This window comes from Pinus tabuliformis, chromosome 2_2, assembly GCF_031772625.1.
Source record: "Pinus tabuliformis cultivar Carrire ecotype Pingquan chromosome 2_2, CPIR1, whole genome shotgun sequence".
In the NCBI taxonomy this organism is placed as follows: domain Eukaryota; kingdom Viridiplantae; phylum Streptophyta; class Pinopsida; order Pinales; family Pinaceae; genus Pinus; species Pinus tabuliformis.
In genome coordinates, this window is record NC_142300.1 from 1,276,162,688 (window position 1) to 1,276,175,229 (window position 12,542).

Here is a 12,542-nt window from a genome sequence, read left to right on the forward strand (position 1 = left end):
CCAATTGTACATAGAATATAGTATTTGAGTTATCAAATATACATTTTCCTAAAGTAATTATAATTTTATATTTTTAAGAGGTTATTTTAAATCTTAATTTTTTTTTCTAAATAGTAATACTAATAATTTAGATAAATTGAATATTGACATAAAATATAACTGAAATATATTACTCTCCATAATAGGTAGGCAATGTGGTCTTCACAAGTGAAACAAGTACTTAGTGCCTAAGCATTAATATAAATGCAAGAAATGTTAAATAAATAACCATAAGAGAACCATATAATAAGAACATATTATTGATAATTTTACAAGTAAAGTCCACACTAGAACTATGCCACAAAACATGTTATTAGTTTTAAAAATTTGACTTACATTTTGGGATAAAGCAAAGATTTAATGAGGTAAGGATTTGAATTGTTTTTTTTTTTTTTTACAAATGAGATAGAATTTAAATAAATACTTTTATATTCATTACAATCACAATTATAAGTTATCTAAACTTCTTTTGATTGAGATATATGGTTTTGGATTTTACAAGATTAACAAGTTTAGGTTCAACAAATGGTCAAAGGCAAAGATGGAAGTCAATAAAGTTGTTCCTTCAAAGTGATAAAGTTACAAAATGGATTCAATTTGTGGATAACTTAAAAAAAATGTTATTCTTCTCTTAAATCAAGATGATAAGATAACTTAGTCTAAGAACAAAGCCACTAGAATTTACAAAACAAAACTAGGTTATGAAGCAAACAATAGAAGTAGAACTTCAACAAAAGATTGTGGTAGTGAAAATTAGTTTGGAAACTTGCAAGTCCTCCCAAAATAAGAAATTTATATGGATGGCTTTAGAAAAGTAAATTCTTACATGGAATAATGAGCAAAAACAAACTAAATTGGTCTAACATAGTGTGTTTTATGCAAGGTTAAAAGAGAATAAGTGGATTATCATTTCGTTTTATGTTCTTTCTCAAAACTTGTATAGAATAACTTCAAACAAGAGAAAGACACTTTAGTGAATTGTTTTGAGGGCATTGGTTTTTAGACATATATCAATCAAGTCATAAATCTTTACCTTGCTTTCTTCATTAGGAGATATGATTAGCTAGGAACAAAGCCTTATTCGAAGACATTGAAACGCATGCAGATGAGTTGGTCATTCAAATTAAAAGTGAATAGTGTGGTTTCCAAAAACCTACAATTTCAAAAAACCAAAGATCTTGAAAGTAACTAAAATCAATTATATTTCAACATAGGGATTCTTCAATAGTGCATATCAAGGTATATCTATTTAAAATATGAAACAAAGCATAATTTTAACAACTAACATAACATAAGTTATATGTTTTGTGGTTTTTGTTGAAAACCATATTTAATAAAAAAAAAAATAGGTGATTCAAAGTTTTTGATTAATAAAACAAATAAGGAAATTACAGTAATAAATTACTATCAAATTCAATTATGAAAAAAGTAGTAAAAATCCTTTTTTTTTTTTACGAGAATTTAATACAAGGAAATCAACTTTTTAAACAAGCTTTGGCATTACAAAGGAAATTCCTCTAATTTAAATATATAAAATGAGACTCTAGTTTTAAACTCATCACTATCCCTTTTTAAACATGTCAATTAAAACTAATTTTGAAATTCCAAAATATTATCAAAACTCTTAACATAAGAATAAGAATTTTTAAACATGCCAATTAGAACTAATTTTGAAATTCCAAAACATTATCAGAAGAATTGATTATGAAACCCAAAATATGATAAAAAATCAAATTTTGACAAAAATATATGTACAAGCAAGATGGGGTCATATTTTCCCTCGAGGAATTGATTAGGAAACGCCAAAATGTGATAAAAACTCATTTTTTACCCAAAAATATATATATGTGTACAAGCAAAATGGGGTCATCTTTCCCCTCGAGGAATAGCCCAAGCTGAGGAAGGTGCAATACTTGCTTTTGTGAGTTCCCGGTTCAATGTGTTAGGTTCTACATACAGGAGGAAAGAGAGGCTGGGATTGGACTTAGGGTCTGCTTTCCTTGGATATTTAATGACATGGGGGAACATGTGTCAAGGTCATGGGGGCTAGCTGAGGAGCGGAAATTCAGGGCACTTGTTAGACTCAATCCTGTGTAACTAGGAAATAATTTTTGGAAACATCTACCCGCATGCTTTAGTTCTAAACGTATGAAAATGTTGGTCAGTTACTACTTCAATGCCTTAGTTTTGAGGCAGAGAAGTATTCAGAATAGGGCAATGCCAGAACAGATTGACAGTGATGATGACGAATCTAAGTTTGGTTTTGTTGAAAACTTCAATATGCATGGGATGGTACCCTCTGGAATGAAAAATGTTGAGAGGTTGTCAAGGAGAAGCTCTTTAAGTTAATCTTCCAACGCTTTAGTTTTTCACCAAAACATGCAGGAAGATGATTTGGATGTGGTAGGAGAAAAGGAATTCGCAGTTAGTGAACCTTTTTATTGGTAGTCATAATGGTATTCAAAACCAACATGGAACGCCATTCTTGAACAATGGTACGACAGAAAGTGACATAAATGAGAATGGAACTTAGATAAAAATCAGTTCCAAGCATTTTCATCATTCGGGCATTCCAATATACGAAGACTCGATGAAAATTGCTTCTGGTTTGAGTGCCAACGGGAAAAATGAATATTGAATGCCGTTGAGATTTTTTTGTTAATTAATTTTAGAAAAAATCAACAATAGTATTGGTTGCTAAATTCTTGAAATGGAGTTATTGTTTCCTATATTTGTTGTGAGAGAATTTATGATACAGTTTTCAATTCCAGCTATAAAAATGTGATAACGTTTGTGAAGAATTATGTGTTGTAATCTCCTGAGAATAATAATATTGATGATGCCTCTGTTTGGTGGAGATAGCCGAAATTGGTTGGGTGAATCACGCTAAACCTGCTGTCTCATGTTTTCTGCTGTGTGTATAATTTGTTGTGTTTTCTGTGGTGCATACTCTGAACAATTGGCATCAGACCCTGAGAGGCCAAGTCTGCTGAGCGACTACACAATACCGTGGCGTTTGTTGCCTGTGCGTTGGAGCAGTAGACTGCCTGTGCGTTGGAGCTGCGTGTGACAGAGACCAGAGCGTTGAACAGGCGTTGAAACTGCCTGCATGTGACAGAGACCAAAGCGTTGGAGCTGCGTGTGACAGCGATCAGGCAGCATTGAACACAGCGTTGAACTGCGTGGCGGTGAACTGCTGAAATGAGTATTAAACTGTCTCTGCTGAAATGTTTTGGAACGTGTGATTTTAAATGCTGTTGTTTTAATTTGTGATGCCATGAGTTATTCACAATTGCACTATTTGTGAGCAAATAGAACTCCACCAGTTATTCCTTGTGGCTGAGTTATTCCACGAGTTATTCCTTGTGGTTGAGTTATTCACAATTGCAATATTTCAAAACAGAAACGTTTTCAAATGGACGCCGGTGTATATTAAAGCAACAATTAGATCAACAGGTCGATTTGCAGTTGTTATAAAAGTGTTATGAAATGTTTTTTTGTTCCACAACAAAAGAAACGACTTGTAAAATTAATATCATGTTTTGGTTTTTTGAAATTGTAATATGCCATGACATGATACGGCAGAGTAATTTTATTATAAGGAAAAGGCATTATAGTACAAGGCAAAGGCATTTTCTTTTAAATAAAAAACTTTATTTATTAAAAGTTGGAATTGGAGACTTTGTGTGTTACAATATGGCAAAAACTGAAAATGCTCGTTTTGAGATCGAGAAATTCAATGGCAAAAACAACTTCGAGATCTGAAAAGTGAAGATGTATGATCTATTTGTGCAACAAGGCGTGGCGAAGGCATTGTTGGGAAAAACCAAACAGCCTTACACCATGACAGATGATGAATGGAGTGACTTGGATCAACGAGCACTGAGCGGCATTCAACTGTGTTTGGCAGATGATGTTTTGTTCAACATCGTGTCAGAGAAAACTACTGCTGGTTTGTGGACAAAGCTTGAAAAGCTGTACATGACAAAATCCTTAACCAATAGGATTCTTCTGAAGCGACAGTTATACAGTTTGCGCATGAAGGAAAGTACATCTATTACTGATCATTTGAATACCTTTAATACTCTCCTGGTGCAATTAGAAAGTATAGAAGTAAATTTTGAATAAGAAGATAAAGCTATAACTTTATTATGCTTGTTGCCTGAGTCATGGGATCATTTTGTTACTTCTATAAGTCTTAGTTCATCAGAAACCCTTGAATTTGATGATGTTGTTGGAGCTTTGTTGTCCGAAGAAACAAGGAAGAGGTCAAATTCAGAAACTTCTACATCAGAAGCAATGATGGTCAGAGGTCATTCTAAAGAAAGACGCTTCAGTAAGCACAACAACTCGCGTTCAAAATCGAAAGGGAAGAAGAGTAAGGTAAAGTGTTGGTTTTGTGGCAAAACAGGACATTTGAAGAAACATTGTTGGAAGAGACAACAAACATCCAAAAAAGACTCTTCGACAGAGAAGAAAGAAACAAACACGACAGATACAGGTTCAACATCCATTTCAGGTATGAGTGATAAAGTGTTATCAGTTAATATGTCTAATTATGATCAACATTGGCTGTTAGATTCTGGTGCATCAAATCACATGTGCATTCATAGATAATGGTTTAAAACTTATAAATCAATCAATGATGGAGTAGTTTACATGGGAAATGATGTCACATGTAACATTGTGGGAATTGGAAGCATCCAGCTTAAAATGTTTGATGGGACAAATAAAATTCTAACTGATGTAAGACATGTAACTGAACTAAGAAAAAACCTCATTTCACTAAGTGTACTAGACACTAATGGATATAAAACTTTTATTCAAGGTGGAGTAATGAAAGTTTATAAAGGAATTTTACTAGTAATGAAAGCAAAGAAATTTGGAAATCTTTTTCAGTTAGAAGGAAGAACAGAATCAAATCATGCTTCTACAGTATCTAAAAGCGACAATAATTCTATTCATTTATGGCATCAAAGGTTGGGCCATATGAGCAAAAGAGGTTTAAAGATTTTATCTGATCATAAGTTACTTCTTAATTTAAAGTTTGTTAAGTTAGATTTCTGCAAACATTGTCTATTTGGGAAACAAAGCAAGCAGAAGTTTAAAACTGGAAAACATACTAGAAAGGGAATCCTTGATTATATCCATTCTGATGCTTGGGGTCCATCTCCTGATACCCTGTTCTTTTATCTTTTCTGCAAGCCAAGAGAAGCCAGACACCAACGTAGCTTCTCTAACAAAACTGGTTTCGTGAACATGTCTGCACAGTTTTCCTTTGTATGCACTTTTTCAAAAGAGACGCCCCTTTCAGTGATAACCTGTCTTACAAAATGGTACTTGATAGGCATATGCTTTGATTTACTATGATAGGCTGGATTCTTAGAAATCATGAGACAACAAGATTTCTAAGAATCCGGCCTATCATAGTAAATCAAAGCATATTCCTATCAAGTACCATTTTGTAAGACAAGTTATCACTGAAAGGGGCGTCTCTCTTGAAAAAGTGCATACAAAGGAAAACTGTGCAGACATGTTCACGAAACTAGTTTTGTTAGAGAAGCTACATTGGTGTCTCGCTTCTCTTGGCTTGCAGAAAAAATAAAATAATAAAGGAACAAGGTATCAGGCTAATTGTTGTCAAGGTGGAGATTGTTGAGATTTTTCTGTTAATTAATTTTGAAAAAAATCTCATGTATGTGACAACAATAGGATTTGTTGCTAAGTTAGCTTTAGTTATTCCTAAGGAGTTATTGCTTTCTATATTTGTTGTGAGAGAATTTATGATTCAGTTTTCAACTCCAGCTATAAAAATGTAAACCCGTAGAGGATATTTGAACTGAGAAAGTTTGTGAGGAATTATGTGTTGTAATCTCCTGTTGAATAATAATATTGCCGATGCCTCTGTTTGGTGGACGTAGCCCAGATTGGTTGGGTGAACCACGTTAAACCTGCTATCTCATGTTTTCTACTGTGTTTATAATTTGTTGTGTTTTCTGTGGTGCATACTCTGAACAAATGCTAGCATGAAATTGAAGTTTGAGATAAAAAAATGATGGTTGTGGAGATTCATTGGGATTATAAAGCTTGTGTTTTATGTGAACGCACTGGACATGTAAACGGAACTAAACTCATTTGTGGAGCAACCTTGCAAGCCATGTTCTTTGTCTCATATTAAAGGTTGCTATGATATTCTAGATGTTCCCCAAGGGTGCATTTTTAGCTGGAATGCTATGCAATATCCTCTCCAGGTTGGCATTTGATTTGTGCTTTTTCGGTTGGTGGACTAAATTCTCTAGTTCTTGTTTACATGCTTCCTATCAGGCCAGGCATTTCTGTAGGGTAGAGTAGCATGGAAGATTATGCCTTCTGAAATCTCTAGTACAGAATGTCATGGGAAAAATAAAAATTTGAAAAACTAGTGAATTTTAACATGATGTGATTTTAAGAATTAGGAGGAACCATCACACACTATTTCTAGTCTTTTGGCTTCAATTTGATGAAATCAATTTTCTAGTGTATGTGACCAAAGATAATTTACTGTACCCATGATTTCTGTTAAATGATGTTTCTTGAAACTTGAGAAGCATAGATTATGACATATAAAGGGGCAACAGATAAAACATCAATTGAATTTTAATCGCCCCATCTGACCAGTATTCTGTTAAAAAATCACATGTTGAATAACTAAGCTTGAAACCTTCAAAATATTATAAAAACTCATTCAAAATGAAAACCTCTGTATAAAAACAGAGGGCCATCCTTGCTCTCAAGGAATAGACTAAGCAAAGCAACCAATACACAATTTCAACAGTCCTCGTCCAATTTAAATACATGGTTTCCCTCCATGTTTTCCAAACCAGACGTAACAGAAGCCTTCTGGTACTCTCCAACTCTTTTTTTCAAAGAACTTCATTTTCCCTCTGCAAATCCATGGAAAGAAACCCCAATCAAAATTACAAATGTAAATAAACATATGTTTAGCAAAAATTTGCATGGAAAGAAACCCCAATCAAAATTACAAATGTAAATAAACATATGTTTAGCAAAAATAAAAAGACCAACAAAACCATCAATACCCACTGAAGAGAGATTAGCTCCATCCAGTCGAATGGGTTCTGTGCATCGTACACTTTGTTGTATCCCAATGCAACCACAATTGCCAAAAGAGAGATTACTCAATTAAATTTATAAAACATGGTATCATATGCATTTGCAATAAAAAATCAAGTATGTTGCTAGACAATGACAAATACATACTAACAACATATCAACATCAAATTAAACATATTTAATCATGACCTGAGCATTCATCCCTACAAGATCACAAGGGAGAGCATCAAAAACAAACCCTCACTCAATATCAACATATTCACATGCTATCTCCTTCACTCTTTCCTCACTAAGCTTGTGATTTAGCATGTTGCAAAACAAGCTACGTTTTAATTAAAAAGCACAATAAAATCAAATCTAAAACTATCAGTCAAATCTAAAACCCTAAACACCACACAAATCAACATATCCGTAGAGTGAGCATGCAAAGTCACGTTGAAGGCCTTAATCCCTTGAAATAAGCTCGTTTGAAAAAGTTATCACTGGCATTTGACCTCTTTTCTTCAACTAGAAGATCGAGCACAAGCTATAAACATTCACAGCCAAAGGCAAAAGTGAAACAGAAGAATGCAGAACAGAGTGTAAAGGAGAAACTAATTGTAGAACGGGTAAATAAACAACAATGGCATAGAAAAAAATACCCTCTACACAGGCAAATGCAACAATCCTTTCAGCAAAACTTTTAGAGTTGCAAAATGTTAACAGACTATCGTAAACATTACGAAATAAACTTTCCAATTAAGTGATAAGGCCCAGAGCCTGAATATGTAGATCTTGTTTTAAATTTTGAAAAAGCTTTTGCTACCTATCAATCCAACGAAGAGTCCGGTCTACTTTCTTAACTACACAGAGAACAGTTTCAATTGCACGAAACATGTGATTCTTCTCTTTGGAATCCTTGATGTAAGTCTCTAACAAGAAACTGTACATTTTTGCACAGAGTACAACAGAAAATCACACCATGAGACTACACCAAACAAGAAAACACAATCAACAAGTTGAGTTATGGAATACCAACAGATCAAGAACACGATGAAGACCTGAATGAATGTTTTCTTTTGCAATCTGGAACCCATAAAATACATGCACCTGAAAACCATCACAAAACATTTAATTATCTCAAATTGCTCAATACATCAAATGACCAATCCATGCCCCACAAAATCAGAGCTAGCAAGAAAGAAAACAGAAGAAAGAAAAACCTAAAAATTGAACAAGCACCTCAGGGACTTGCACTTCTTTCATGAAACGACAAGCCAAATTCTCCAGAACAATGCCATTAGAGGCTACAAATGAAGCCAAAACACGCGTGTGAGGTGCTTCTCATTGGCACTCAACCCTTCCCAGTGAGGAAGACTTTGTGCCAGATCAACTTCCTCGGCTGCAAACCAGATCAAACCCTTAATACTTGCATGCATACATAAACACATGCTGCATTCATTCGCTTTAAAACCTTACCAGTCCAAAAACTAGCCATATTTCGGGATATGTGATCGAAAACATACAAAACCTCTGCAGGTTCTCTACCAAAGAGGCTCCTCGCCAACAACCGCCATTGTTGGTTTGAAAAGGAAAAAAATGATAAACAATAATTAAGTACAAAAGCTCCAGGAGATTATGTGATGGGACTGTAACATTTGCTCCATGAGATAAAATGAAGACTGCAAGGGATCGAATCATACCTTGTTTTAACAAAAATGGAGAGATATACGAGATATACAAGTGTCCAGATGCGAAAACAGGGCTGAGACCTCAAGAACAGATAATAAATCCGATAAATTTAAGATAATCCTGCTAAAACGAAGATAACTTGGCCTGATTTAGTACGTAAATTGTTTGCACTGCAAGTTCTATATATTCATTGCGGAATCTGATAGATGGCCCATCACTGTTTCAATTGGAGGGCTGTGAATATAAGGGGAACTCACATTTGAAATTCAAAATTGCAGCGCCAGATGTAGGGTACGGTCGCCCGCCCCGATGAATCTTTTAGTCTGGGGAAAATGAGGCAGGAGTGACCAAACGAAACTGTGCGCATGGGTGGCCAACAGGGATGGAATTTGACATGCTTTCACAGGGTAATTTTCCTTTGAAAGACGGCCTAAAACTTTTATCGCTAGTCAACTCTTTGCAATAAAAAGGATTGAGTTGTGAAAACCATCGAATTTGAAAGATGCTTCACATTTGAAATTCCTCTTTCAATCATTATTTTTTTTTTTCAACTGGAAAATTATTTCCTCTCTCAATCATTATTTTTTTTCAACTGCAAAATTATTTTTTGTTATTCATCCGAAAAAAAAACATTCGATTACTAGAGGGATTGATATTTCTCTTCAGAATGAGTATCGCATAGCAGTTCTGCAAAACTTACATTTACATTTGACTACTAAAGGGATTGATATTTCTTCTCAGATTGAGTATCTCATAGCAGTTCTGTAAGGCAACACAAATAACCAGGTCTATAGGCCATAAATGCCCCGTGGCCGTTTATGCTTGCTATTGGATTTTGACAGGCCAACGATCCATTAGCCAGCATATACAGCCGCCGGCCATTTCTGTAAAACTTATATTCTTTCTGAGACTTATATTACTCTTCTAAATTTGATATTGCCGTCAGTGTTAAATGCATGGAAATTCTGGACAGACTTACATCTTTGTCATTTCATAAAAAAATAATATATTGTTAACTATTTTACTGTAATATGACATTAAAAAAAAAGTGACTACATATTGAATTTTTCATAAAAAAATAATATATTGTTAACTATTTTACTGTAATATGACATTAAAAAAAAAGTGACTACATATTGAATTTCTTAATTCTGTTTTCTGTAATGGCTTGTTAACTGAATGCAGATTTCATTTTTCTAGTATCAGCCTTTAGTCCTGTGAGCCATCTTTAATTAAAAGCTGCGATTTGGAATTTCGTTGGGAAGTCGTCTGTCCCTTCCTCTATGATGATCCTAGTTTCCTGGTTCTTATTTTTTTCTTTTTTTTGATCAAGTAAGAGTAGGACCTTCCATTCAACTTAGCCAAATATACATAAATTACAAAGAGCCACACCCGCTCTGTGAGAGTTCAACAGTAGCCGGGCAGGCCAAACCAAACCAATCACCCAAAACTAAGAGAAACCTAAACCAGAAATCCGGGGAGAATCGCCAAACAAAGCACAAGGTCATCTGGCAGTGCTGCTGTGCCTCAAATGAGCCTAGAAAACCTTGGAGGGCAAGTCCATGACTCGCCGTGGATCCACAAGAGGTCCCACCACAAGCCAAACTGAAAACTGACAAACGGACCTGACGGAAGTTAAAAGCATAACACTCTAAACATTTTTCGGGTCCGACCAAAACGCACATACAATCGCCACCATTGATCCACTGACTAAGATCCAACGGTCCTCAAGAATATCGGAAGGACAAGAAGCGCGAGAGTTAACCGCCCGATGAGGGCGGTTTTCTCTCTCCTTGCTCCGCAACGTGTCGCTCAAAGAGTGGAATCGGAGCCAAACACAGAAAAATCGGAAATCGGGCGGTTTTCTCTCTCCTTGCTCCGCAACGTGTCGCTCAAAGAGTGGAATCGGAGCCAAACATAGAAAAATCGGAAATCGTTCAGACCCTGCCCGATATACCGCTAGTGGTATTGGACCAGTTGACTCGCGGAAAAAACAAACCCGTCATTTTGCCACGTGTTGTCCCTTAATTCCGTCCAGCGGGCAGTACTTGAGCCAATCCCGATCACCTGGATTCTCTGTCAACCACCACCTAAGCCAAATGACGAGGGCTACCCCATCCTGTGAAGCTATCTGAGTCAAACCTTTCATCATTCAATCATAAGGAAACTAGACTTTGGAAATAAACCGAACCAAGGCGGGTTAGATTGTGTGGATTTCTCCAACCTCCCGCTGGTCTTCAAGGTCCCTTTGATCCAACCTGTTAGTCCATAGTTCCATATCCTGGGTAGCCTGACAGAGACAGTCCTCCTGCAATTTACCTGGGGGAAGCGAATCCCAAGCATACCTAGAATCCCTGTCCCTATTTGTGACTCCTTCATTCGCCAAACGATGCGCTAACGTGTTAGCCTTCCTTCTCACATGAGCAAATATGACAGTTTTAAGGGTTTGCAGGTGAGAATAGATGCGATAAAAAAACTGCAAGAGCTTCTAGTGCTTCAACACTTTATCTGGAGAGGTTCCATTGCTAATTTTATTAGCCGCTCTAATAATTAATTTCGAATCCACTTCAATTATAACATTGTGTAAACTTGAATTCACCAGGATTTCCAAGCATTGCTCTAATGCCATGAGCTCAGCCATGTTGTTTGTGGCCTTCCCCAAGTGGCCATGGAAGATTATCTGTATTTGTCCCTGATCGTCTCTTATGGCACCCCCAAAACCCGCTAATCCTGGGTTGCCCTTAGCTCCTCCATCAATATTAACTTTTAAGAAACCATAAGGAGGAGGCTTCCAAATGGTAGCACACTTGTTTATAAGGCTCACTGCCTTCATTATTCCCAGTGGACTGATAGACTAGAGACCCAAGTGAAGTAAAATTCTCTCCTCATGGGGCAGGGGAGGATCTTTAGGAAGGGTCCTCAGCAAGCTTCTTACTGTATCTTTGAGCTGCCTTCGAATTTGCTCAATTATGTGTTGGGGCCTGTTTGTTTTGTTTTTGAAGATTCCACTGTTGCTTTCTTTCCACACATTCCAGATGACAAAACATGGAACCAGAATCCAGGCTTTATTAACTATCTCATTCCTTGAGAAGTTGATCCAGGTGGATGTTGGTGGCCACCCACCTATCCCATTTGGACCCCACAACTGTCTCTTTCAGTTTTTCAGTGCACCCATGTTGCCCCCAAATTTCCCAAAAAACATCGTTTAGGGCCTCAAAACAGCTCCAGAAGTTCAGGACCCGAAAAACTGCTAAAAATAGTAAACTGTGCTACAATTTAGGAAACTGAAAAATTGAAAGAGACAGTTGTGGGGGTCCAAATGGGATAGGTGGGTGGCCACCAACATCCACCTGGATTAGAAGTTCCTCTAGTTCTTAAGAGTGTTGGATATGCTGAGACTATCCCTATCAGTTTGTCTAAAATAAGCAGCCGCCCAATCCCACACCTTTGAAATGAAAGGACAGAGGTTGAGAAGGTGTTCAATCGTCTCCTCCTGAGCGCCACAAAGGTAACACTTGGAAGGACCAATGAAGCCTTTCTTGAGGATTCTCCCGGGTTAAGATCTTCCTTTGATGCACTAGCCAGATGAAAAGCTTTATTTTCATCCAATGCGGACTTTGCCAAAGTTTCTTCCAGATCTAATCAGGATTCACAAAGTTAAATCTTGTGACTTCCTGTTTGGCCTCTTTGAGGTTAAAGTTGCCTTCAATGTTCTTTCC

At 36.3% G+C, this 12,542-nt stretch overlaps 1 pseudogene; it reads right to left on the reverse strand.

Annotated features, from left to right (window-relative positions):
* Positions 1 to 6,703: 6,703 nt before the first annotated feature.
* Positions 6,704 to 8,708, reverse strand: LOC149198136 (ribonucleoside-diphosphate reductase small chain-like; annotated as a pseudogene).
* Positions 8,709 to 12,542: the final 3,834 nt, after the last annotated feature.